The 24,334-nt window shown below is 40.4% G+C and overlaps 1 protein-coding gene across 1 annotated transcript in view; it reads right to left on the bottom strand.

Moving 5' to 3' along the window:
- The window catches only part of LOC123502764 (atrial natriuretic peptide receptor 1-like), a 141,183-nt gene extending 130,167 nt beyond the window's left edge, over positions 1 to 11,016 (bottom strand). Inside the window, exon 1 of the mRNA XM_045252011.1 lies at positions 10,151 to 11,016. The gene's annotated coding sequence lies outside the window, so the exon portion shown is untranslated. The remainder of the gene's footprint in view (positions 1 to 10,150) is intronic.
- Positions 11,017 to 24,334: the final 13,318 nt, after the last annotated feature.

Below are 24,334 nucleotides of genomic sequence, written 5' to 3'. Positions count from 1 at the left end.
CAAGGTAAAATGAATCCCGTATTCATTCAAGTAGAGCCTTTACAAAGTTGTGGAGGTGCGGCGCAGAAATGTTTCAGGATATGGTCTCCTCACACACACACACACACACACACACACACACGGTTTTACTCACCGCGTCGTGAAGTGGGTAGCACGCTCGGATCACAAACGAGAGGGCCTGGGTTCGAGTCCCGGGAACGGCGAAGCAAATGGGTGTAATGTGTAGCCTCTGTTCACCTAGCAATAGATAGGTAAGGAATGTAACTCAAGGCCTTGCTTTCCCGGTGTGTGGCGTGTATAGTGTGGCCTCAGTCCTACCCGAAGATCGGTCAGTATGAGCTCTGAGCTTTTTCCTTAGGGGCAAGGTTGGCTGATTGACCAGCAGACGACCTTGGTGAATAACACACCAGACATCATCCCCGTCACACCCACACAATCTAGTTCTCGCTGTCACATCTTGTGTGTTAACGCGTCACACTCCGTCACACTTTCCCGTTACACCTTGGTTATTACGTCTCACCTGCCACTTTTTTACCAATTTTTTTCCCCCCTTTCCTTTTTCATTACACGAGACTTGACTTACGACAAGTGTATGGAAGATTTAGTAGTGCTTTATCTCTCTCTCTCTCTCTCTCTCTCTCTCTCTCTCTCTCTCTCTCTCTCTCGTCTTTTTATAGTTTATCATATGAAGAATCTTTCCATCCTTCACTCCCGACAAGGAAATTCAATCTTTTACTTTTATCTCTTCCCTCCTTCCTTCCTTCTTTATCTCCATCCCTTCTTCCCTCCTTCCGTTATCGCCAAGCCCCATTTCTTTCTTTACAACCTCCATCTAACCCATTATCCTCTCTTTTTTGTCCTTGCGTTATCCAACCTTCCGTTCCTCTCTTCGCTCCTTCACAGGCCTAAATATTTGTGTCTGACCGTGCCTGTCTGAACCTATTATACGAAGGAATCAGGTGTTGAGGGTTCACAGTCGGGATTAACTGACAAAAGGGCAATGACCGAGAGATGTTGCTATGAAAAGGTTTATAAAAAGGAAGAGGTGTATCTATTTTTATCCTTCGTGTGAATAGAGTATTGGTGCTGAGCTGAGAAGGAGTGATCTTGCTTCATGCCTCAGACGGTGGTAGTGTTCTGTTCTTTAATGTGTGCGTGTGTGTTAGGAAGTTTCCGCCAGTATTTGATTTAATTTATCCTTTCCGTATGTAGATGTGTTATGTATTCATTTATCTTTTCATGCTAGAGGGAATTGGCCTAAAACAACAGAAAGGATATGATAAATAAGGGCCTCTGATGGTGTCAGTGCCAAAGAGTGTTGTCAAAAGGCTCCAAATTTGCATTTTAAAGCAGTTTCAGATTAATGACAGAAAATAATGAGGCAGGCTGGTTAATTCTAAGGGTTCACTGAAAATATACTTTTAAAATTTTGAAAAAAAAAAAAAAAAAAAACTAGGGCAATGGGCATCTGCAAACGAGAGAGAGAGAGAGAGAGAGAGAGAGAGAGAGAGAGAGAGAGAGAGAGAGAGAGAGAGAGAGAGAGAGAGAGAGAGAGAGAGAGAGAGAGAAAACTCAAAGAAACTTACCATACTGATAAAATCGAAATCTATATCAGGTAGTAAAAAGCCTTGGATGTGTCTATGCGTGTCTGCCCCGCGTTTTCACAGTAATGAAGCCAAATTGGTCAATGTAATCCAAGTCAACCAACGCCGAATGGCCGATAACATACACACACAAAATATAACAAAATTACAAACATTTACATTTCATCAAAATTTGTTATAAAAATTTTGATCATGTTTACTGAAGGTGTAATGGTCAAATATTTGCTTACGATCTTAGTTTTACTTACGAAGACGATATTTTTTTTCACTCGCTTCGCTACAACTCAATACACGGCAGACTAGTACGTACCCCTGAGTGCCTGCCAGTGATCATGTGTAGCAGTGAGAGGGTGAATGCTGGGAAGTCCTTGATCTACTTGCGTTGTGAGGAAACATGTTATAAAACGAACACTAAGCCATTTTTATTTCACTGCTAAATGAAACTAAGTGAAATACGAATACATGTGCAAGTCTTATACATACTCACTATCTGAACACCTGACCCTCACATTATCATGATTTCTTTCTCGTAACAATATATAAAAATGGTACAAGTTAAACAGTCTTCACTACAACAAATAAAATGAAACAGTACTACTACTACTACTACTACTAACACTACTACTACTACTACTACTACTACTACTACTACTACTACTACTACTACTACTACTACTACTACTACTACTACTACTACTACTACTACCACCACCACTACTACTACTACTACTACTACTACTACTACTACTACTACCACTACTAGATTTGCATGCCTGACAGTGACCATCATCTTCTACATATTCCACTACCATGACTTCTTTCCCAGGACGTATAATAATCTGGCATAAGTTTACACAATATCCATCGAACACGGAGAGGGAAGCATCGTGTACGTCAGATCTTTCAGCGCCTGCAGACTTATCGTGGTTCAGTTCAGGGTCACTGTAATAAAGCAACATCACCCGTGGCGTTATTACCAGCCTTCATCCTCCCCTTCAGCATATGGTAAAACTACAAGCAGGTAATAAAAATTCAATGGCAGCAGGTAACGAGCGGAATGTGCAGGTGAAGCGTGAGTTGAAGGGCAGGTATTACTTTCACTGTTATTTGGCTTATCTTTCCTTGATTACGAACCACTCTAAGGCACCTTTTCTGTTCAGCCACCCCAAAACGTTATACTAGTTAAAAATTGCAAAATATATTCCTGATAATCCTTTTTTCTTTTTTTGTCGATGCTTATAAAGATTCCCTACATTCTTGTTTGAGGTGTGAATTGTTGCTCACTGCATGGACTGAAGGACAGGTGATATTTAAACAGGTAAAGGCCGGAAATATTAACAAGACGAGAGGTAGGAAATACAAACACAAGAAAAAACAGGTATCACTAACACAGGATTGAAGAACACTTAATAATGACGCATGGATTGAAGGACAGGTGACACAGAAGCAGGAAATATTAAAACGAGGTAGGCAGGCGAGAGGAGATATTAACATGAGGAGGAAGGAGGGCAGGATATATAAATACAAGCAGTGGGTAATAACATCAACACAGGTAATGAATGCCACTTTACACAGACGACTGGACTGAGTCACAGGTTTTATTGACAAAGGTAGAGGCAGGAATCTGTTGTCCTTATACAGTTAAATAATTATGAGATAGTGGAAGGTTTAGAGGGTTTCATTGTTGGAGCACAGAACATAAACAACATGAGGTACGCTGACGACACAGAGATAATAGTTGACACTCAAGAGAAACTACATGATATGTTGACAGTCGTGAAGGAGGCAAGTGAGGAAAAAGGTTTCATTATGAATAAACATAAAACGGTAGTTATGGTAGTTAGTAAGAAGACACAAGTGCCCTGATGCAATTTAAGAATAAAGAATAAGATAATTAAATAAGTGAGACAATTTTTCTACTTGGGAAGTTATATAACAAGATGAAGGATGCAACGTAGAAATCAAAAGGCGAATAGGTGAAGCAAGAATGGTATCTCAAAAGATAAGAAATATCCTAAGTAACAGACAGACATCAATAGCAACAAGAGTAAGAGCAGTTAAAACCTATGTCTGGTCTCTGTTATCATATGGTTCAGAATCATGGACTATAAGTAAGCAGATAAAGAAAAGGTTGGAGGCATTTGTAATGTGGTGCTGGAGGAGACTACTGAAAAAATTACATGGATGGATAAAATATCAAACGAAGAAGTGTTGAGACGAATGGAGGCTGAAAGAGAACTTTTGTTAAACGTGAGATCAAAACAGATGAGATACTTAGGACATATTATGAGAAGAAGACTAGAAAACCTGAGCTTGACGAGAAGAATATCAGGTAGAAGAGCGAGAGGAAGACCAAGAGAAATATTTGAATGGCACAATGAGAACAGCAGGAGAAAGATTCACGGCTGGTCGTCTGCTACAAATGACAACCAATAGAGGAGAGTGGCATTCCATGGTCGCCAACGTCTGTAGAGGCACGGCACTTTGGTAAGGTAAGAGGTAGGTAATGTGAACTAAGGTAATGAATATTGACAGGTATTCAAGAACTGGTAATACATATCAACACAGGTGAAAAGGACACTTAATATTGACACAGGTAATACCAACATTGCTATTTTGTTTTCTTTTCCACTGTCTATCTGTCTGTTGGTCTCTGTGTTTGTTAGGTCTCTCTCTCTCTCTCTCTCTCTCTCTCTCTCTCTCTTCCGTAAACAGTTTTAATATCTTGTTTACAGTAGTGGCACTAACAAAAAAACAAACTAAATAATCCTCGGTTCTTTTACGGTTCCCTCCTGAACCCTTACGAAGAAACGTGGCGAGGAATGGCACAGTTTGTAGCGCTACGGAGAGAGAGAGAGAGAGAGAGAGAGAGAGAGAGAGAGAGAGAGAGAGAGAGAGAGAGAGAGAGAAAATTAGTCTTAAAGTAGAAAAAAATGACGATTGAAAAAGGTTGAAAATTTTAACGACTGAAATGTAGTGAAAATTTTACGATTCAAAATAAGAGAAAATTTGAAAGATTGAAAAGTTAAATTATGACTAAAAGGAAGTGAAAACTTTTAGAAATGAAAACATATAAAAGAAAGGAGAAGGCGGCATCATTTACAGCGAGAGAGAGAGAGAGAGAGAGAGAGAGAGAGAGAGAGAGAGAGAGAGAGAGAGAGAGAGAGAAAATAAAACTACTTAAGATTTAATACAAGGACGCGCAGAGAGAGAGAGAGAGAGAGAGAGAGAGAGAGAGAGAGAGAGAGAGAGAGAGAGAGAGAGAGAGAGAGAAAATGAAAACAAGTTACTTAATATTTAAGCGAGGACGCGCAGAGAGAGAGAGAGAGAGAGAGAGAGAGAGAGAGAGAGAGAGAGAGAGAGAGAGAGAGAGAGAGAGAGAATATCATTTACAATTTTTTTCTATTTAATCTCCCTTTTCCCATCAAATAAAAGTGCATGAAGAAAATGATCTGCAAATATAATGAATAAGGGAACGGAACATTTGTGTAGAGGAAAATAAATGAAAAGAAAGGAACAATATATACATTTAAACAGAGGAGAAAAAAAAAAAATACAGTAAGCGGAACTTTTCATATAAAGAATGACAAACTGAAATAGATACAGGAATCAATTACTACTTATATAACAACTACGTACTACTACAAATAAAAATAAATAAATAATGAGGCCAGTAAAATTTATTAACGAAAGAACCAGTTTGTTTTTCACTTTATACATTTTTTTTCCAATTTTTTTTTCCCGTCGCGTTACAAAATATCGCTTTTTGAAGGAAATCTGGGGACACACTCAACAGCGCCATTAAAACAACCAAAATAGGCGTGAATTTATTGTTTGAATTAAGTGGTGACGTGACGAGAGAGAGAGAGAGAGAGAGAGAGAGAGAGAGAGAGAGAGAGAGAGAGAGAGAGAGAATGTGTGCCTGGAGTCCCGCAACAGGTGTCATATAGCTTTGCAAGAGAGAGAGAGAGAGAGAGAGAGAGAGAGAGAGAGAGAGAGAGAGAGAGAGAGAGAGAGAGAGATGCTTGCAAGAATGCGGAGGAGGAACAAGTCACACAAAAACAAGACGAATAATAAACGTGCAGAGGTAACAGTACAAGGCGGTGTTGTTGTTGATGATGATGATGATGATGATGATGGTGGTGGTGGTGGTGGTGGTGGTGGTGGTGGTGGTGGACCTTCAGTGAGTGCCACAAGACGCCGCTGAACTGAGTGATTGACTGATTTCCTGCCTGTTAACTCCAGTCAGGTCGGGTGGTGGAGCGCTGATCCTGTTCCCCTCCCACCCCCAACCTTCGTCACTACTGCCGCCACCACCACAACCACCACCACCACACCACTGCAGCTCACTTCGGTCACCACTCGTGTCATTATGTTTTTTTTTTTTTCATAGTCGGTGCTACTAGTGTTAATATCGATGTTATTTTTATTGTTAAGGTTACTACGTCTTCTGTCACTGCTACTATTACTATTACTACGTTTACTGTCACTGCTACTATTACTACCACAACTCTTACTACTAATCTACTGTTAAGGTCACATTTTCCTCCGCAACAAGCAGCAAAAATATCAAGAATAACTACTACTACTTCTACGGTTACTACTACTACCACCACTGCTATTACTACTACTACTACTTCTGTTACATCCTTTTTCATCACCACCACTACTAACACCATCACTACTACTACCACCTCCACCACTTCCCTTCACTACTATCGCCGCGCTATCACCACAATAACAATACTAAAACAAACAATGCCACACTCAGGGCCACAATGTATTTCACCACCACAACCACCATCACCACCACAATCACAACCACCACCACCACCACCACAATCACCACCGTGCCACCCATACTACCTTCCTCTCATACTTAACCTCTTAGTCTACATTCCCAGCCACCACCACCACCACTTCTCCCTCATCTGTATTCTAGAAGTGGTTCCATTTCGGTCTGAGCGAAAGTGTAGTAATATTTCGTGTCCCATGAATGAAACGTTCTGGTAAAATTAAGAGAGGTATGCCGGAATGTTTCGTATGTGTATGTCGGTTTGTATGTATGTTTTTATGCGAGTTTGTGTTGACCTAATTATATATGTATGTATTCAATTTGGTATTCTCTCTCTCTCTCTCTCTCTCTCTCTCTCTCTCTCTCTCTCTCACGTCGTCACTTTAATCAAACAATAAATTCACGCCTACTTTGTTCGTTTTAATAGCAGCATTGACTATTCAGTGTTTCTTTTCATGAACACATCCGCAACACAGTATGAATGGGAGACATTATTATTATCAGTATTATTATTATTATTATTATTATTATTATTCCTGGGCGATCGATGTGTCTGTCTGTCTTCCTGTAATTAATTTGACTGGTCTTTTGTGTGTGTTTGTTTGTGTGCGTGTGCGTGTGTGTGTGTGTGTGTGTGTGTATTTACTCCTTCTGTTCCATGTTCATCTTTGCACATCAGCTCTCTCTCTCTCTCTCTCTCTCTCTCTCTCTCTCTCTCTCTCTCTCTCATCACTGAACAGGTGCATTGCGCGGAAAGGAAACTTCACCAAACTCCACGCTTCCATGAGAGAGGTGAATTAGAAGCGCCACTCTACATCGGACGCTGGCCAAAACGATGTACCTCTGATTTCCCTCCGCTAGTTGACAGGAAAGTATGAAAAATTAGGCGAAAATGTTTAATGTGGTTAGTATGATAAGTAGCTTACACTGCCCTTCCTCCCCTCCTCTCTCTCTCTCTCTCTCTGCTTTTTCAATACACATCTGAGGAAGAAATGTAATTGGGAATGTTTCATGGATGACAATTTAAAGTGCCTTTTTTTTTATTCACCATTCTTTGTCTTTTGAAATGCATGAGTTTGTAAATGTTGTGAAGCAAACGTGTAATTGGATGGCGTCATTTTTTCCCTTATAATTCTTAGTGACAAATATAAAGTAATCAATGAAGTGAAAGGCTGGATATTTTTTCCCCTATAAACGCTTTGAACTAATATGTACAGCTTCAATTTCAGACGAGCGACATTTTCCCTTATTTGTTTTCCCCATTTTGAATATAGAAAAATACATATAAATAATAGAAGCAGGCCGCCTTACCTTCTTTTTTTGATGAACCTTTCAAGAAATCTAAAAAATACAAATAAATAAAAGAAAACAATAGCGTTGTTGAAAAATAAAAAGAAAAAATGAAAAGACGAAAATTTAGAATAAATGAAGATGATGCAACGACTACAACTACCACCAACACTGCTACTACTACTACTACTACTACTACTACTACTACTACTACTACTAATAACAATGCTCTCCCATTTCAAATATACAAATAAAAAAAAAAAAATTATATGTAAATGAAAGAAACGTCATGCAGTCTTCCCTCTTACGATACTTTTAAAAATACACACAGAAAAATATAAAATGAATGAAATCTACGGAGTGTGGTATTTACTCATAACAACAGTAGCATTCCAGGTACAAATCCAACCCATGTCTCGCCCAAGACAGTCGCGTCGTTCCCTCCTCGTACTCACAGCGGGGCCATGGGATTCAATTACGTCCCCTCTCGGAAAAGGTGTAAAAATAAATGAAGAACCTGAACCGCCAACCTTCGCTCTACTCTCAGTACGTGCTGCAAAGGAACTGTAAATGACAATGATATCAAATGAATAAAGGATTAGTGAAACGTTTATGGCTGACACTGAGGTTTTATTAAGTATTTTGTTGTTGCTGTTGATGCCGTTCTAACAGACAATTATTTCTATTATCATTATTTTTACCATTATTATTAAGCATATTTGAAATACGTATATAAAACAGTATGTAGTACCGGTTAGTTGAATTATGTATGTGATATAGTTTGAAATACAAGTAGACGCTGCAACACAAAAATAGAATTGGTTGTAGTTGTAGCAGCAGCGGTAGTAGCAATAGTTGTTGTAGTAGCAGAGGTAGTAATAGTACTACAACAAACGGCCGTAATAGTTGTAGTTCTAAGATCAGTGTCTAATATAATATTGCCCTTTCTTCCTCTACATTATCTTCATTAAAAAGAGGCAAAAAAATAAAAATAAATAACTCAAGCTGCCCGGTCTCTCTCTCTCTCTCTCTCTCTCTCTCTCTCTCTCTCTCTCTCTCTCTCACTTCCGTACACACACAGTAGTAATGTTAGTTTCTACAACATATATTTATTACTCTTTCTCGTGTCCAAGCCTCGGGAGCCGCGGCGAGACACTGTCCTCGCGATCCAGTGTAGCAGGGACACAAAACACAGAGATATTACGCAGGCCAGCAGCTGGATCGCGGAACTATACTATACATGTGAAATAAGGCGTTTCTGTTGAGTTAACGAAAGAAAGTGAGAAAGTATCTAAATGTTGAGAATGACGGTATTAGTGAAATGAAGATATTACCAGTATTATTATCACTACCACTACTACTATTGATGATAACGGCAAAGACAAGAAAGGTGACTAAAAAATCTGCCCTCGAGGTTCCCAAAGCCCGCTGGGGACATACAAACAATTAAAACAGCGTCATGTGTTTGTAGGGTGGCTGGCACGGCGAACGCCAAGGCCGCGGTAGATATGTGAGGCAGAGAGCGGGAGAGAGGAGCGCGGTCACTGTTTTGGAGCCAACCAGCCACCACACCACACATGAGTCTCCTTCAGCCAGCCCGCCTCGGTCCGCCTCAACCCTCCCCGCCCCGCCCCGCTCTGCCGGCACGCCAAGACTCAAGGCCACCACGGAACGGCGCTCAGTCAAACACTACGCCGCAACACAACGCAACCCCTCCGCTATGGTGGCGACGCAAAACACAGCGCGGGTGTGACCTAACTGAGCGCTGGCGAGGGTTAAGTTGTTCGTTCCCATGGTCTGATGTTTGTGTTCGTGTTTATGTTGGTTACTTGACTTCATTACAGTGTTGTTGTTTATCTCCTCTGTTGTTATATCCATTTGTGCTTGTCATGTTTATTATTTTTGTTTTAAACTTTGTGCGAAATTATAAAAGAATATGCGAATTCTCTATTTCCTCTGGTGTCTATCTTCATTACCAGTGTCGCTATTACCATCATGCATCTCTCGTCCTCCTCTGATATGGCTCCAGTACTCTTATGCTCCGAGCCAGCCCACTCAACATTGCTGCTGAAGCCGAATCCAACCCATTTAATGCTGAACGTCGTGGAGTCAGCACACACACACACACACACACACACACACACGGTAGTAGGCCTAGTCGCTCTATGAGAGTCTTCCCTATAACCTTCTCCGCCTTCACTGCCTAGCCCCTACTTCCGGAAATTAAGCCTAATATGAACTTGTGCGCGTGTGTTGAACTTCGTGGACTATACACACACACACACACATACACACACACAGCTTCTCCCCCAGCATAAGACTAACATTAACACGTCCCATCCTTCTCCGCCTCTATACTCATAAACAAAACAAGGATCACACGCCCCTCACCCAGCATTACAGACCCACCCATCACCCAAACCTCTTAACGGGAGCATGGGAGAACTTTTTAATTAATTACCTGGTCAGTGGCTGGTGCCGTGAGATCAACAGCAGTAACAGCAGCAGCACACCGGCAGCAGGGGGTGCGAGGCCAGCAGGAAGAGCAACAGCACCACCAGCAGAGGGGGAGATAGGGAGAGGCTATCGAAGGTCGTCTCGGCTGGTGGGACTCCTGGCTGGCTGCTGCAACACACACACGCACACACACACTCAGACACACACGTCCACACACTCTAACAACAACACAGCCACGTGAATCCTCGATGTCTAACTTCCTGACACTTGATTTTTCGGGTCTCAGCGGTCACTGGCATTCGTGAAGCCTTGATCTCACTCTCCAGCGACCTACTCACGGCCAGTCCCTCAAAGGGAAAACTACATTTAAGGCGCTAGTTGCTGGGATTCACTCTTAGAGACAGGCGGAGCGCGCTACAATCCTTCCCCGTCCACCGCTCACAGAGCACTGATGGGAGGACGAGAGTTGGAGAGAGGCAACAGGCGGAGGGGGAGGGCGGTCTCAGCCTCAACTCTGTATCAGTCGAGTGTCTCATGAAATTCCGATTCGACCTCGTTGTCTATTTAGGTTTCAGTTGTCACATGTACAACAAAACTGTCCTCCTCTCTCCCTCTGACTGTCTGTTCCCACAAACACGATCTCCTGAAGATGTTGAAAAGTTATACGCTCTTAATTAAGGTTGTAAAGTGGGAGACGAAGTGGGGGAGGGGATGTAGCAGCCCAGTGCGCCCTGCCCGTGTCTTGTGGCACACCTCGCAGGGGAGCAAAACACCTGCGGCCTTGAGGTCTGTTCAGGCGGCGGCGTCAGTGAAAGGCGGGAAAACACGACTCCAGGGGGTGACATACTCCGCAGTAGTGAGTGGTCCAGACACGGGACCTCGAGCATCTGGCACCAGGATCTCCATGGCCAATCACAGGCGTGGGCGCGGCACTTGTGTTGCGTGCGTGCATGTGTGCGTGTGCTGCTCCTCGCGCCCGACACCCCCTACGCATGTATAACCAGACAGGACAAAGTATACATGTGTATGAAATGCTATCCCTTCTGCATATACTGTCATCTTCTGATATATACGTACACAATGCCACACCACTGTCAAGTATAGCATGTTGAATCCCATATATAGTGCCATCTCATACATGTACAGTGTCATCACTCACATGTCAAATGTCACAACCTTCCATTTACAACGGTACCATTCTAAACACAGTGACACTATCCACAAGAATTAACATTTCCTACGTACACTGCTGAATGTTATGTACAGTGCTGGTATTTATAAGCAATGCAAGTCCCATACAGTACCACTCCCCATATACAGCGCCACTCACATAAACAGTGCCATTGGCCATAAACAGTGCTACTCACATAAACAGCGCCGCTATTTACAAAATGCTACTGCCATTAACAGTGCTATTCACACAAACAATGCCATTCTTTACAAGCAATGCTACTGCCATGAATAGTGCCACTCCTTATAAAAACAGTACCACTCGCCATAAACAGTGCCACTCACGTAAACAGTTCATTTCACATACAGTGGCACTTCCCTTAAATAGTGCCACTTCCTGGTACACAATGACACAGTACAATGTCACTTCCCTTAAATAGTACCAATCTCGTACAGTCCCACTCCCTATAACTGAGGAAGTACGTAATTCGTCATATATTTTCTCTCTCTCTCTCTCTCTCTCTCTCTCTCTCTCTCTCTCTCTAATAGTGGTGTGGAACGAGTGAATATTTTCTCTTCTATCAAACCAAGGACAAAGTCTCTTGGTATATATAACTATGTGCGTCCCCGGCTGCTTCTACAAACACACACACACACACACACACACACACACACACACACACACACACACACACACAACCGATAATCCCGCATATAAAACTTTCCCAAACACAGCAATTTTCCTGCCCAATTAGAGAAGTAATGACTACCAAGGACCTCTTTTTTTTTTTTTCACTACCACGAAATTTTGCTCGCGCGCGTGCTCGTGACTGAGTGTGTGTGTGTGTGTGTGTGTGTGTGTGTGTGTGTGTGTGTGTGTGTGTGTGTGTGTGTTTGGATTATATCTTCATATGACAGAAAAATCATAAAACAACAAGCAGCACCATTATTTCTACTATTTCTTTGACAACCAGTACTCTTTCTACTACTACTGCTGTTACTACACTATACCAGTACTAGTATTGTTATTGTTGTTGTTGTTGTTGTTGTTGTTGTTGTTGTTATTGTTGCTGCTGCTTGTTTGTTGTTATTGTTGTTGTTGTTATTATTGCTGCTGCTGCTGCTGCTACTACCTAGTACTATAAATACACTACTACTACTACTACTACTACTACTACTACTACTACTACCACCACTACTACTACTACTACTACTACTACCACCACCACCATTACCATTACTCTTGAAACACCTGTGATTCTCATTCATTTGAATACTCACTTTTTTCACACGCTATAAAACTAAAAGATGAAAAGGAGTTAGGGAGTGAGATGGAATTGAGAAGGGAGTTGTGGGAGAGGTACGGGTGGGGGGTGGGGAGGGTGAGATGGGGGTGAATGTATCATCAACCACCAAACGCGTGGCGCCGTGTAGTCGCCTGGCACCATCACCACCATCATCACCACCACTAACACCAACACCACACAAACATCCCTAATTTTACTACGACTACGCGGAACACTACTTAAATCCCTCACAAATACTACTAATTACACCTGATATCCCAAGGCGCCCTCTGTACCTCGGGGTGAAGGTGTGCGTGGCGGACAAGTAAGGTCTCACCAGGAACTCATGTGAAGCGCTGTAAACACCTGAGAGCGCCTCGCCTCGATAGCACCACTGTGATAGCCACGGCGCGTAAACAAACACGTATTTGCGGTATTTGTGGCCAGCCTGATTCCTGCACATCATTAGTGTATGGAACTTTGCACGGACAGCTCTTGCATGGATTCTTGGACAACAACTTAGGTGCGACTGAGCAACCTGGAAAGTTATTTGTGTTCGACGTTGTGCAGAAGTTTGTAATGCTGACTGACTCGTTGTCCAGAAGTTTGTCTTGAATTTAGTAGCTAATTGACTCGCCTGGAAAGTTGTAGTACTGACTGATTTGTTGTTTGTAATTTTGTAACGTTGACTGAATTGTTGCCTGGATATTTGAACCAATGGCTGACTGATTGCTTATAATTTTGTAATACTGATTTGTCTGGATATTATGTAATACTAACTGACTTGCATCCTGGAATTTTGTAAAGTTGGCTGACTTTTCGCTGGAAATCTGAATATTGGCTGAAAACTCGAGAACTGACTGCATTGTTATCTGAAAACTAAAATATTCATTGGCATGTCTGATTGCCTGGAGAGTTGCCGCTATTGCCTTTCCTCTTCATCTAGAAGTGTGTATTACTGAAGGACTGCTTGCCAGGATATTTGAAGATAATGACCAAAAAGTTGCATGGAAATTGGTTGCTAGACAAAAATCAAGGCTGAAATCTGTGAACGATGAATAACTTGACTAGAAATTTCTATGAAAGTTTGCATGAAATACCTGACATGCTGCCTGGAAATGTGACAATTAACTAACAACCTGTCAGGAAACTTGAAGATAGTAACAGGAATGCTACATGGAAATTTGTTAGGTTTTAATAAACAAACTGTCTAGAAATTCGTGGTTGTAAATTAAAATGGTGACAAATAGCAGTGAAAGGGTTAACTCACAAAATACCTGGAAATATAGGCGTCCATGAAAACAATTGAGGTTGTAGTAAATAAGTGAAAGATAGTGCAAAAAAGAAAACAGTCTCCGCAAGAAAGAATAAAATCTAAATAGAACAAAATGTTTAATGAATGAAGAATGAATGGAGAGACGATATACAGATACAGAAATAAATCAAAACTAGATAACGAAAAAGTAATAGCAATCAAGGACGAGAGAGAGAGAGAGAGAGAGAGAGAGAGAGAGAGAGAGAGAGAGAGAGAGAGAATTAGGTGTTCACTTCTTTTCAAGCCCAGACGTTCTACAAATCGCTGTCTGGCTTGAACTTTTCACCTCAACCATTCCAGGTAAGTTTTTCCTTTTCACTGACTTTGTATAGATAATGATTATGATGGCGATGATGATAATGCAGGGTCTCTCTCTCTCTCTCTCTCTCTCTCTCTCTCTCTCTCTCTCTCTCTCTCTCTCATTAACAAGGAAATATATACAAAATGTGTAAATAGAATAAAAATAAACTTTACTTCAAAAATTGTAAAAAAATGAAAACAAAATAAATACGAGCTTACATACCTTTATCTTTTACGTCCATTTCTTTTTTGGCATATTACCAAATAAATATACGCGCTTGTACAAATGAATAATGAAGAAAAGTGTGTGTGTGTGTGTGTGTGTGTGTGTGTGTGTGTGTGTGTGTGTGTGTGTGTGTGTGTGTGTGTGTGTGTGTGTGTGTGTGTGTGTGTGTGTGTGTGTGTGTGTGCGCATAATTACACGTGTGAGAAGTAATGTATCAAGTGCGGTTAAAAATTTTCAAACCTAATTACAAGTTTTAACACCCTAATGAGAGAGAGAGAGAGAGAGAGAGAGAGAGAGAGAGAGAGAGAGAGAGAGAGAGAGAGAGAGAGAGAGAGAGAGAGAGAGAGAGAGAGAGAGAGAGAGAGAGAGAGACGATGCACGTCATAAATAAGAAAATCCAAGCAATATCAATACAATAACAAAAACTATTAATATGAAAAAAAAAAAAAAAACGAAGCAATAAATGACAGACAATGAGACACGTTTACACAAAGACTCCAATTGAACAGCTTCACCGGGTTCCTGATAAACTTTCCTGCCACCTCGCCGAGACCAACCACTGAAGGAGGAGAAGGCGGGAAGGAGAGTAAGTTGTTTTCTCACTCTAGCAAAGGAGAGGAGAGCAGACTTGTACGACCCATCACCAGCGAGAAAACAATTACTACGTTTACTGATATTGTGAACGAATATAGGACTAAAGATATACAAGGGATCAGAAGTATTCCTTACGACAGAGGGTTAATACTTTTAAGTCTTACAATTAGGGTGGTTTCTTGAAATATCAAATCAGTGTGTTCCAACTTGAAATCATGCGAAAATAAATAATTTCAGACCATGATTTTACTAAAAAAAAACACGATTAATTATTTTTAAGGCTGTATCATTAAAATTCGGAAAGAAAACCCATACTCTCAGTAGAAATAATAGTACAAGAAAGTCACCGAATTCAATGGATTAAAACATTGTAACATTTCTCCATACAAACTGAATGACACTCGTGAAATTTAGAAAAGCAAGTAATCTCAGCATAAATAATAATATAAGAGAGTCACCGAATTCAAAGTGTTAAAAACATAACAACACTTCTTGATTTACAGTAAACGACAGAAGAGACTGAAAATATATAAAGGATGAAAAGAATCCCGTACAACTGAGGATTGAAACTTTTGAATTTACATTTCTCAGAACAGCACAAGTTAGGCGGGGATCTGTTAGAGGTCTGAGTGGTAAAGGGAGCGTAACATGGGTAGGTATCCAAACCCTCAGGATAGACCAGGAAATGATAGGTTTAAGCTTGGTAAAGTTTGATTTGAAGAGGTATATAGAAAGGAGTTGGGAAATAATAGAATACTAGACACAATAATAAGATTGTTAATGCTGTGTCATTGGGAAACTTTAAAAGATTAATTGACATATCTATGACTGGGGACTGCCACGTGTAGGTCTGACGGTTTCTTGTAGCTCCACCTTGTGTTCTTATCAAATTGAGAAGTACATAGGAAAAAAAGTACGATGATAAAGGACACAACACTGGAAAAAAAAAAATCTTACTGAACCTAATCACTGTAAAAGAGAGAGAGAGAGAGAGAGAGAGAGAGAGAGAGAGAGAGAGAGAGAGAGAGAGAGAGAGAGAGAGAGAGAAATGTAGCGGGTTTATGGAGAACAATCAAAGAAAGGATGAGCAGTGGAAAACTTTGCCGTTACAAAGGTTACACTCAACAGTATCAGATCCAGCCACTAATAGGATCTGTTATCCCTCCCTTACATTTTTTTCTTTGGTGTGTGTGTGTGTGTGTGTGTGTGTGTGTGTGTGTGTGTGTGTGTGTGTGTGTGTGTGTGTGTGTGTGTGTGGGCGCCTTGTCTAGACTACATGCCTTCATGAGGGTATTGGCTTGTTACTAGAGAGATAAACAGATTATTATTATTATTATTATTATTATTATTATTATTATTATTATTATCACCAACGCCACCTTTACAACTAACACCTCAGTATACATGAATTTCATGAATATTTGTTTTAGCAATTTTTGGTAAGAATGTGATTTTTTGTTGCTTCCTGACTGATTTTGTACTTTTCAACGTAATTAATAACGACAGCTAGATATAAAATAAACTACTTCCCTATGGCTGCCCTAACAAGGATTAATGGGTGTGTGACTGTACACAGCTATTAATGAAAAGCAACATGTTCAGTGTAACAATATGGGAACCAACATCAATAATTCAATTTACAGATTTTGTATTGATACCTATTTTTTTTCTTTACCTGTCGGAAAAAGTAAATGAATCGCTGAATAGTTAAATATATGAACAAACAGATAAATAAATATTGAAGGGTTAATACATTTAAATGAATTTGAGAAGCCACAGTAGTCCAAGTGTTTATTTATCTATTCATTTACTAATTTATTCTTTATCAATAGAAAAAACACTTGAAACTAATGTGGCGCCTCACACTCAATTAATGTTGTGGTTCATGTTGAAAGACACCACTGGAAGCGCAAGAAGTGATCCAGTAATGCAAGCCTTTAACGGGTCAGTCAAATGAAGCAACGAGTGTCATGCTATCATTAGCTTAGGTTAATAACTTTTGTATTCTCATTAGGTTACCTTAGATTAGTTTAACAAGTGAGACTTTTCATCATGTTATGTTACGTTCACTTAATCCCATCGCCTATCAAAGGGTTAATACTTCAGGAACCTGAAAATATGTAGTTAATGAAGAACATAAAAAGTAAATGAATACAGAGACGAACAAAATAAACAAAATAAAACTAAAAACTAAAAAGAAAGTGCATAGAAATGGGAATAAAGAAGGAAGCACAGGAACTGGAAGAACAGGATGGAAGAACTAAGGAAGGATGGACAAGGGAAAACGAAAACAGATTATTCAGACCTACTTAATGAAAAAAGAGAATGAAATAAATAAACAAGGAGGGAGAAGGAAAAGCAGAGTGACAAAGTTAAAGAAGAGGCGATGTCATATGATCCTGATTGAAGAAAATTATTAAAAAAAGAATGTGAAAAGGATATCCCAGAGGAAAGGCTGAGACCAATGACAGAAAAGGGATGACCGCAAGGAAGAATAAGAACAAAGAGGAAGAAATGCACGGAGGAAACACAAGAAAAAAAAAAAAAAAGTGACTATAAGTGGAGAAACAAAAGGAAAAAAGAAGGAAATGAGCAAAGGAGACACAAGAAAGAAACAGAAGCAAAAATCAATTACGTAGAGAGAAAATAAATGGGGAGAGAACAGAAAACAAAAAATAACTACATGGAGGAAGAAAGGATGAGATGATAGAAATGAAGAATGGCACGAGAGAGAAAAAAACAAACAAAATGAAGCACAATATGAAGAAGTGAAGGATATGAGGTGAGGAGACATGAGGGGAGGCAAATGCTAGACGAGAAGGGATTTTTTTTATTCGCTAGAAGTCGAAAAACATGTCACCGCCGCCGCTGTTAATGATGATGACGATGATGAATTGCTACTAAATCTATTACTACTACTACTACTACTACTACTACTACTACTACTATTACTACAACCACTATTACTACTACTGTTTCTCCTATCACCGGATCATCTCTGTGGCATTATAATATAGAACATAGTCGTTGTGAGAGAGCATAACGTTTCTGCGCACGGGGTAGAACAGTGACAAGAGTGAGCGTCAAGCCAGGCTCACAGCTGTAATAATTCGGCGCAGATTTGTCTTGTTTTGCGCAGTGACACACAAACACACCGTTCCCTGGGCCGAGGTAACTGTCTGTCTGTCTGTCTGTGTGGGTGTCTGTCTATGTGGCTGTCTGTCTGTCTTTCTAGAGCAAAAACACCATCGCTGTTATGTCCTGGTCGTCGTAACAAACTCCAAAAAGCAGTTAGGTACGTGTACAGAACGCTCTGGTCTCTCATAATGACTGTTTTCCAATGACATATTAAACTGGCTCTCAAGAATGTTCCTCCTGTTGATACCGTAGAAATTTTGTTAATGTCTTACCGGAACCACAAAGACCATAAAAAAAACTTGCAACTTTAATTAGACGTTTTGGAAAGTGAGGTAAGTGGCAGAAAGGTAGCCTAAGAACACAAGCAGGAACATAAGATGAGGGAAACTGTAAAAAAGTCAGCGGGGCTACACGTGGCACTCCCTGTGTAAGCCATACATTCATTCCTTCACCTATCATATCTGTCCATAAATTTATCTAATCTCGTAAAGCTTCTTATTGACTCGGAACTAACAGCCTGATTACTGAGTCTAGTCTGTTTATCTATTACTCCATTTCTTCCTGATTCTTTAATAAATGTCACACTGAGCACTAATTTTTATTGGTAAAGAAGAAAATATGACATGTATTTAGATAAGAACGTTTTGGAGGTAACTGAACCCCAAACCCCCAAAATCAAGATAAATAGACAAATAAATGGTAAAATTCGTGAACACCTCAGTGCCGGTGGAAAGGAAACTCCCGGAAAAAGTCCATGCTGTACTAGTCTTGTATTCCTGATTTTGTTCGCCAGGCTCTCACAAGTTCCTAGTCAGACACACGGGAAATGTTTCTCCTCCACTGCTACTCAAACTGACGGACGGTACCATAACTCACCTTTCAATGCTGCACAATTCTTATCATATTCATTAACAACTTCTTAGATAGGAATGGAAGTAATCTTAACCCCCTTCCGTACCATGACGCGTTTTCTTATTCATTCTGCTTACTATTTACTGGTAAAATGAAAGAATTGAATTAATACATAACGTAACCTAATATTCGGTAAAATTAAGCAACTGAAATAATGTAAACATTTTGACCGAATATTACTTAGCTAAGCCCTCAGATGGAAACGCTATGATTTCAATATTATGGCTTAGACTTCTCATTTATTCATTTATTTTGTCTATTCATTCATTTCTCATCATTAACTCCATAGAGAAGGAAAGCACAAAAGTAACCAAACTCACCTTGACACAACCTAACCTAACCAAGCCTTGAGATGAAAACGATGATATGATTCAAATATCAACTTTTAATCTTCTCATTGATTCATTTTATTTCATGCTCACCGCAGTCACCCATGTCCATAGCCAAGAAAAGAACAACACTAACTATTGTTTCTGTTCGGTGTATCCAAACAGACAACTTACGTACACAGTGCTTTAAGAGTTAACAAAGGACAAACGCACAGTCACCAAGTTCACTATGATGACTATTAACACGCGGCGACCTTCGGAGCACTCACAGCCCGGCGCGACACCAGGGAAGGGATGCTGAGATTAATCCCTTTACTCCGACAGGAAACTATTCACGCCACTAAAAGCAATGTAAGAGAGGTTTGCAGGTACACACACACACACACACACACACACACACACACACACACACACACACACACACACACACAGAGAGAGAGAGAGAGAGAGAGAGAGAGAGAGAGAGAGAGAGAGAGAGAGAGAGAGAGAGAGAGAGAGAGAGAGAGAGAGAGAGAGAGAGAGAGAGAGAGAGAGAGAGAGAGAGAGACTAAAAGGATAATCGCAGGTTTACAGATGGCTACTAAACAAAGTAAATAAACATAGACAATAAAATACGTAAAATTGGGCAAGAAAAATGAACGAAACAAAAATAAAAACACTGAAGTTTGTTTAAGAAGGAAGATAAAAGACTAAAGAACAAAGAAATTCTCAACTGCCAAGTGTGTGTCGACTAATGTACAACCAGTAGGAGAGAGGGAGGGGAGAAGACGTGTGACGCTGTACACCCATACCTCCCAACACTCATGGCTGCACCTCCATCACATTCAGAGACTAGCTGAAGTGTCACGCGATTTTGAGTATGTTTTAATATTTCTAGTGCCCAACGAACATCTCTACGGTGATTAAAGGAGAAACACTCTTCAGAAAAGGACTAATAATTTTCTATGGCCTCTGAAAACAGTCGCGGTGAGAGATCAAAACTTTTCAGAAAATCAACACAACATTCAAGAATACCTGAAGTGTCACGCCATTTTGAATAAGTTTTTAATGCCTCTAGTCAGGTAAGCAAAATCTTTATAGCAGTAACAGAGGAAACAGTTGCCGGGAGAAAAGAATCTTCAGAACAAAACACTCTTCAGAACACGATTCATCTCTGTGGCCTTTGCAAATAGTTCCGGTTCTGAATAGGGCAGAGCAGCAACCTACCACCACACTGAAGGGTCGAGTGAGAGGCCGCTGCTGCACGCACGAGGTAGATCGGAACACGCCACTCAGCTGCTCAGATAACATAGCGATGCTCATGCCCGAACACAACCAAGGCTCAGTGTTGTAATGCTATGTGTGGGAGAGCTGGATGGTGAGAGACACGGGGGTTGCATGCAAGGTTTGACAGGAGGAGGAGGAGGAGGAGGAGAAAAAGGAAAAGGATAAGAACAATAACAACAACAATAAGAAGAAACAAAAACAACAACAGCAGCAAAAGGATGAAAAGGAAAACCACAAGAACAAGAAAAAAAAACCCACCACTAATACCACATCACCACCACCACCACCACCACCACCAACAACAACAACAACAACAACAACAACAACAACAACAACTCTGCCTCTGCCTTTACCACAGCACAACTCCCTCCTCTGTCTCACGCTGTTCATTATCGTGTAAACTCAGATGAATTATGGAGACAACAATGACACTTCCCTAATTGGCGACGATTGACTGAGCAAGAGCCAACTCACTTCGCTACGCCGTCCACAGAAGAAGGCAGAGGGAAGACAATTACAGGTTGGGATGAACATAATAAACACTTGTCTTCAACTCAAACACAAACACATCAGCGAACTACAAACATAAACAAAATCAAGAGATAGAAATAATAAATACATCGATAAAAGTTTGAAACATATAAATACACACACACACACACACACACACACACACACACACACACACACACACACACACACACACACACACATAACAGAATTAAGATAAAATTACAAGAAAAAACAACAAATATCTCAAGAAAAGATGAAAAGAACATTCTCATACCCACCCACACACACACACACATACACACACCCACACCCACACCCACACCCACACACACACACACGAAACATCACAGGCAGCCACACTTCACCATCAGTACACTCCCACAGTAGATAATTCTCCCAATAGAGTCATTACCCAGCCAAAACACGCTAACTTCACTCTTATCTCAACCAAGACTTTATCAGCACTGGCGCCGACCGGACCCAACAGACGAGGGAAGGGCGTGGGAGAGGCAGTGGTGGATAGTAGTAGTAGTAGTAGTAGTAGTAGTAGTAGTAGTAGTAGTAGTAGTAGTAGTAGTGGCAGTAGTAGTGGTTATTGTAAAGTCTTTCAATGTTTAGTGTTTTGTCGTCTTTTTTGGACTCTCTCTCTCTCTCTCTCTCTCTCTCTCTCTCTCTCTCTCTCTCTCTCTCTCTCTCTCTCTCTCTGATATCAGTCTTACAATAGTTAAAAGAATGAGCAGTAGCAGCAGCAGCAGTAGCAGCAACAACAGTATATAGTTGCAACATTAGAGACACTTATAATGCCGTCCGTCTTGCAACAGCTTGAGATGTCAGCCAGGATTGTGAGGACCACCATGAGTATCAACACTGTAGCACCAGCAGCACCAATAGTAGTAGTAGTAGCAGCAGCAGTAGAAGTAGTAGTAGTAGTAGTAGTATTGGTGGTGGTAGGCAGCAATGGAAACACACAATAAATCTTTCTGCCACTCAGTTTTAGAGCCCAGCATTTTCTTTCTTTCCTCCGAACGGCTTCTCTATGTCAGATATTTACGACCATGAGTAGCAAAAGTAGCAGTAGAAGTAGATGTTATAATAGTAGATGAGCATTTAAGTCTGTTTTATTTACTTGTGCCCCTTATTTTTATTTTTTTTTTTTAATTTTCGCGGTCGATCTTATATTATCTAAAAATGTTAGCAAAGACACAAGAAATAGTACTTGTAGTAATTGCAGTACACTTAATTGGCGTATATCCATCCTATTCTTTTTATTTTCATGATTCCCTTGTAACGATCAATTTCATGATAATATGGAAAATTAATGTTACCTAGAGCACAAAAATAAAAGTTGTAATAATAAATCAACACTTAACGTATATAGTTCTCAACATTTTTTTCCCCTTTAGTGATCAGTCGTATGTCATCTGAGAGTGTTAACAAAACCACTTGAAGCAGCAGCAGTTCTAGGAATAGATGAACACTTAAGGACCGATGCCCATTAAAGGTCTGGTTACATTATAGTCATGGCCCGTTCCCCCTCCCTTCACAGTATTGGCCAATGCACATTATAGTCGCTGTCCGGTTAAATATAAATTACTTACATACTGGTGTTCACGGTCCGTTCTTCCTCAGTTCCCCCTCTAGTCACGATACCTTTCGAATATATTTTGAACGGAGCAAGAACGGACGGTGACCAGAGCGAGATGTTAGTGTGCATGGCCAACGGTCTGTTCTCGCTCCAGCTCAGTCTCATTTCAAGGCTTGTTGAGACAGTGTGCAATGCTTTCCACTGTGTTGGAAAGATTGATCAAGAAATATTGCATTGGAATAATGTACAATTGTAACATGTACATTTTTTAAAGATAATTTCATAAACATGTTTTATTTTACATTATATACATCGGTGTAACATGCATTTTCATAAAATTTTCCATATTTTACATCACACAAGTATATCAATAAAATATTTTTTTTTTCACATTTTATACATTTTTACAATATATGCATTCTTAAATAATTCAACATATCTTAAAATTACATTTAAGTTTCCCTTAATAAAATCACGCACGGAGAAGAAGAAGAGTAAGAAGAAGTTAGTTTTGCAATGTTTTTTCAATATGCATCATGTATAGTCTTCTATTTTATTGTAATGAATGCAAACTACAAGTTAGTTTTATTCAAGTACCAACCCTTGTCATAATTCCGACACAACATTTCTTGATCCATCTTTCAAATGCAGTGGAAAGTATTGCCTGCTGTCTCAACAAGACTTTAAGAAGACTGGAATGGAGAGAGACGGACCGTTGGCCAGCCCAATAGTGTGCATCGGCTCTAAACCTCCTCGTCCTATCAAAATGCGTTTATAAGTACCATTTTTTCGTTTAGCATCACTCTTATATGACTATTACCAAGACCACTATAACGACAGCAACTTTATTTTTCTCGTCTATTTTTGGAAGCGTTTAAACTGTCTCTTGCGATCAGTATTACGATATCTGTAAGGGTCATACAGGCTACCATCACACACAGCATCCGGGACGGGCAGAGGTGCAGTTGGCGGAATGTAGAGTTAAAATCTGTATTCTGAAAATTTTTTGCCCTCTTCCTAAAACGATTTTCAAAGATCACAGAGATGGTTTGCCGAGTTCTCACGAGTGCTTTTCTCGTAAATAATGTAGAACTCTTGATAATCTGTCACTAGAACCGTAAAAGAAACACCCTTAAAAATATGTGTAACTTATTTCAATGCCCGAATTCTGAAACGCTTTGCTCTCTCACCACAGAGATGATTTGCCGAGTTCTCACGAGTGTTTTTCCTGTCAACAATGTAATAAATCTTATCGATCTGTCACTAGAATCATAATAAGCTGCACTACCTTTAGAAACCGGTAGAACTTCAACTATACAGAGCCTTTTGAAAGATTCAGAATATGATCGAGCAGAGGTGCTGCCGCGGTGATCTGATGTGGCAGAAATATAGCGGTGGTGGATTCACTGGCGAGAACTGGGCTGATTAATGGGGTGTTGGAAAGATGAAAGGAAGGGAGGGAGGGAGGGGAGGAAGGAGGAGGAGGAGGAGGAGGAGGAGGAGGAGGAGGAGGAGGAGGAGGAGGAGGAGGAGGAGGAGGAGGAGGAGGAGGAG

Source organism: Portunus trituberculatus, chromosome 12 (genome assembly GCF_017591435.1).
Source record: "Portunus trituberculatus isolate SZX2019 chromosome 12, ASM1759143v1, whole genome shotgun sequence".
In the NCBI taxonomy this organism is placed as follows: domain Eukaryota; kingdom Metazoa; phylum Arthropoda; class Malacostraca; order Decapoda; family Portunidae; genus Portunus; species Portunus trituberculatus.
Note: the sequence above shows the minus strand (reverse complement) of the source record. Positions and strands in the feature narration are given on the sequence as shown.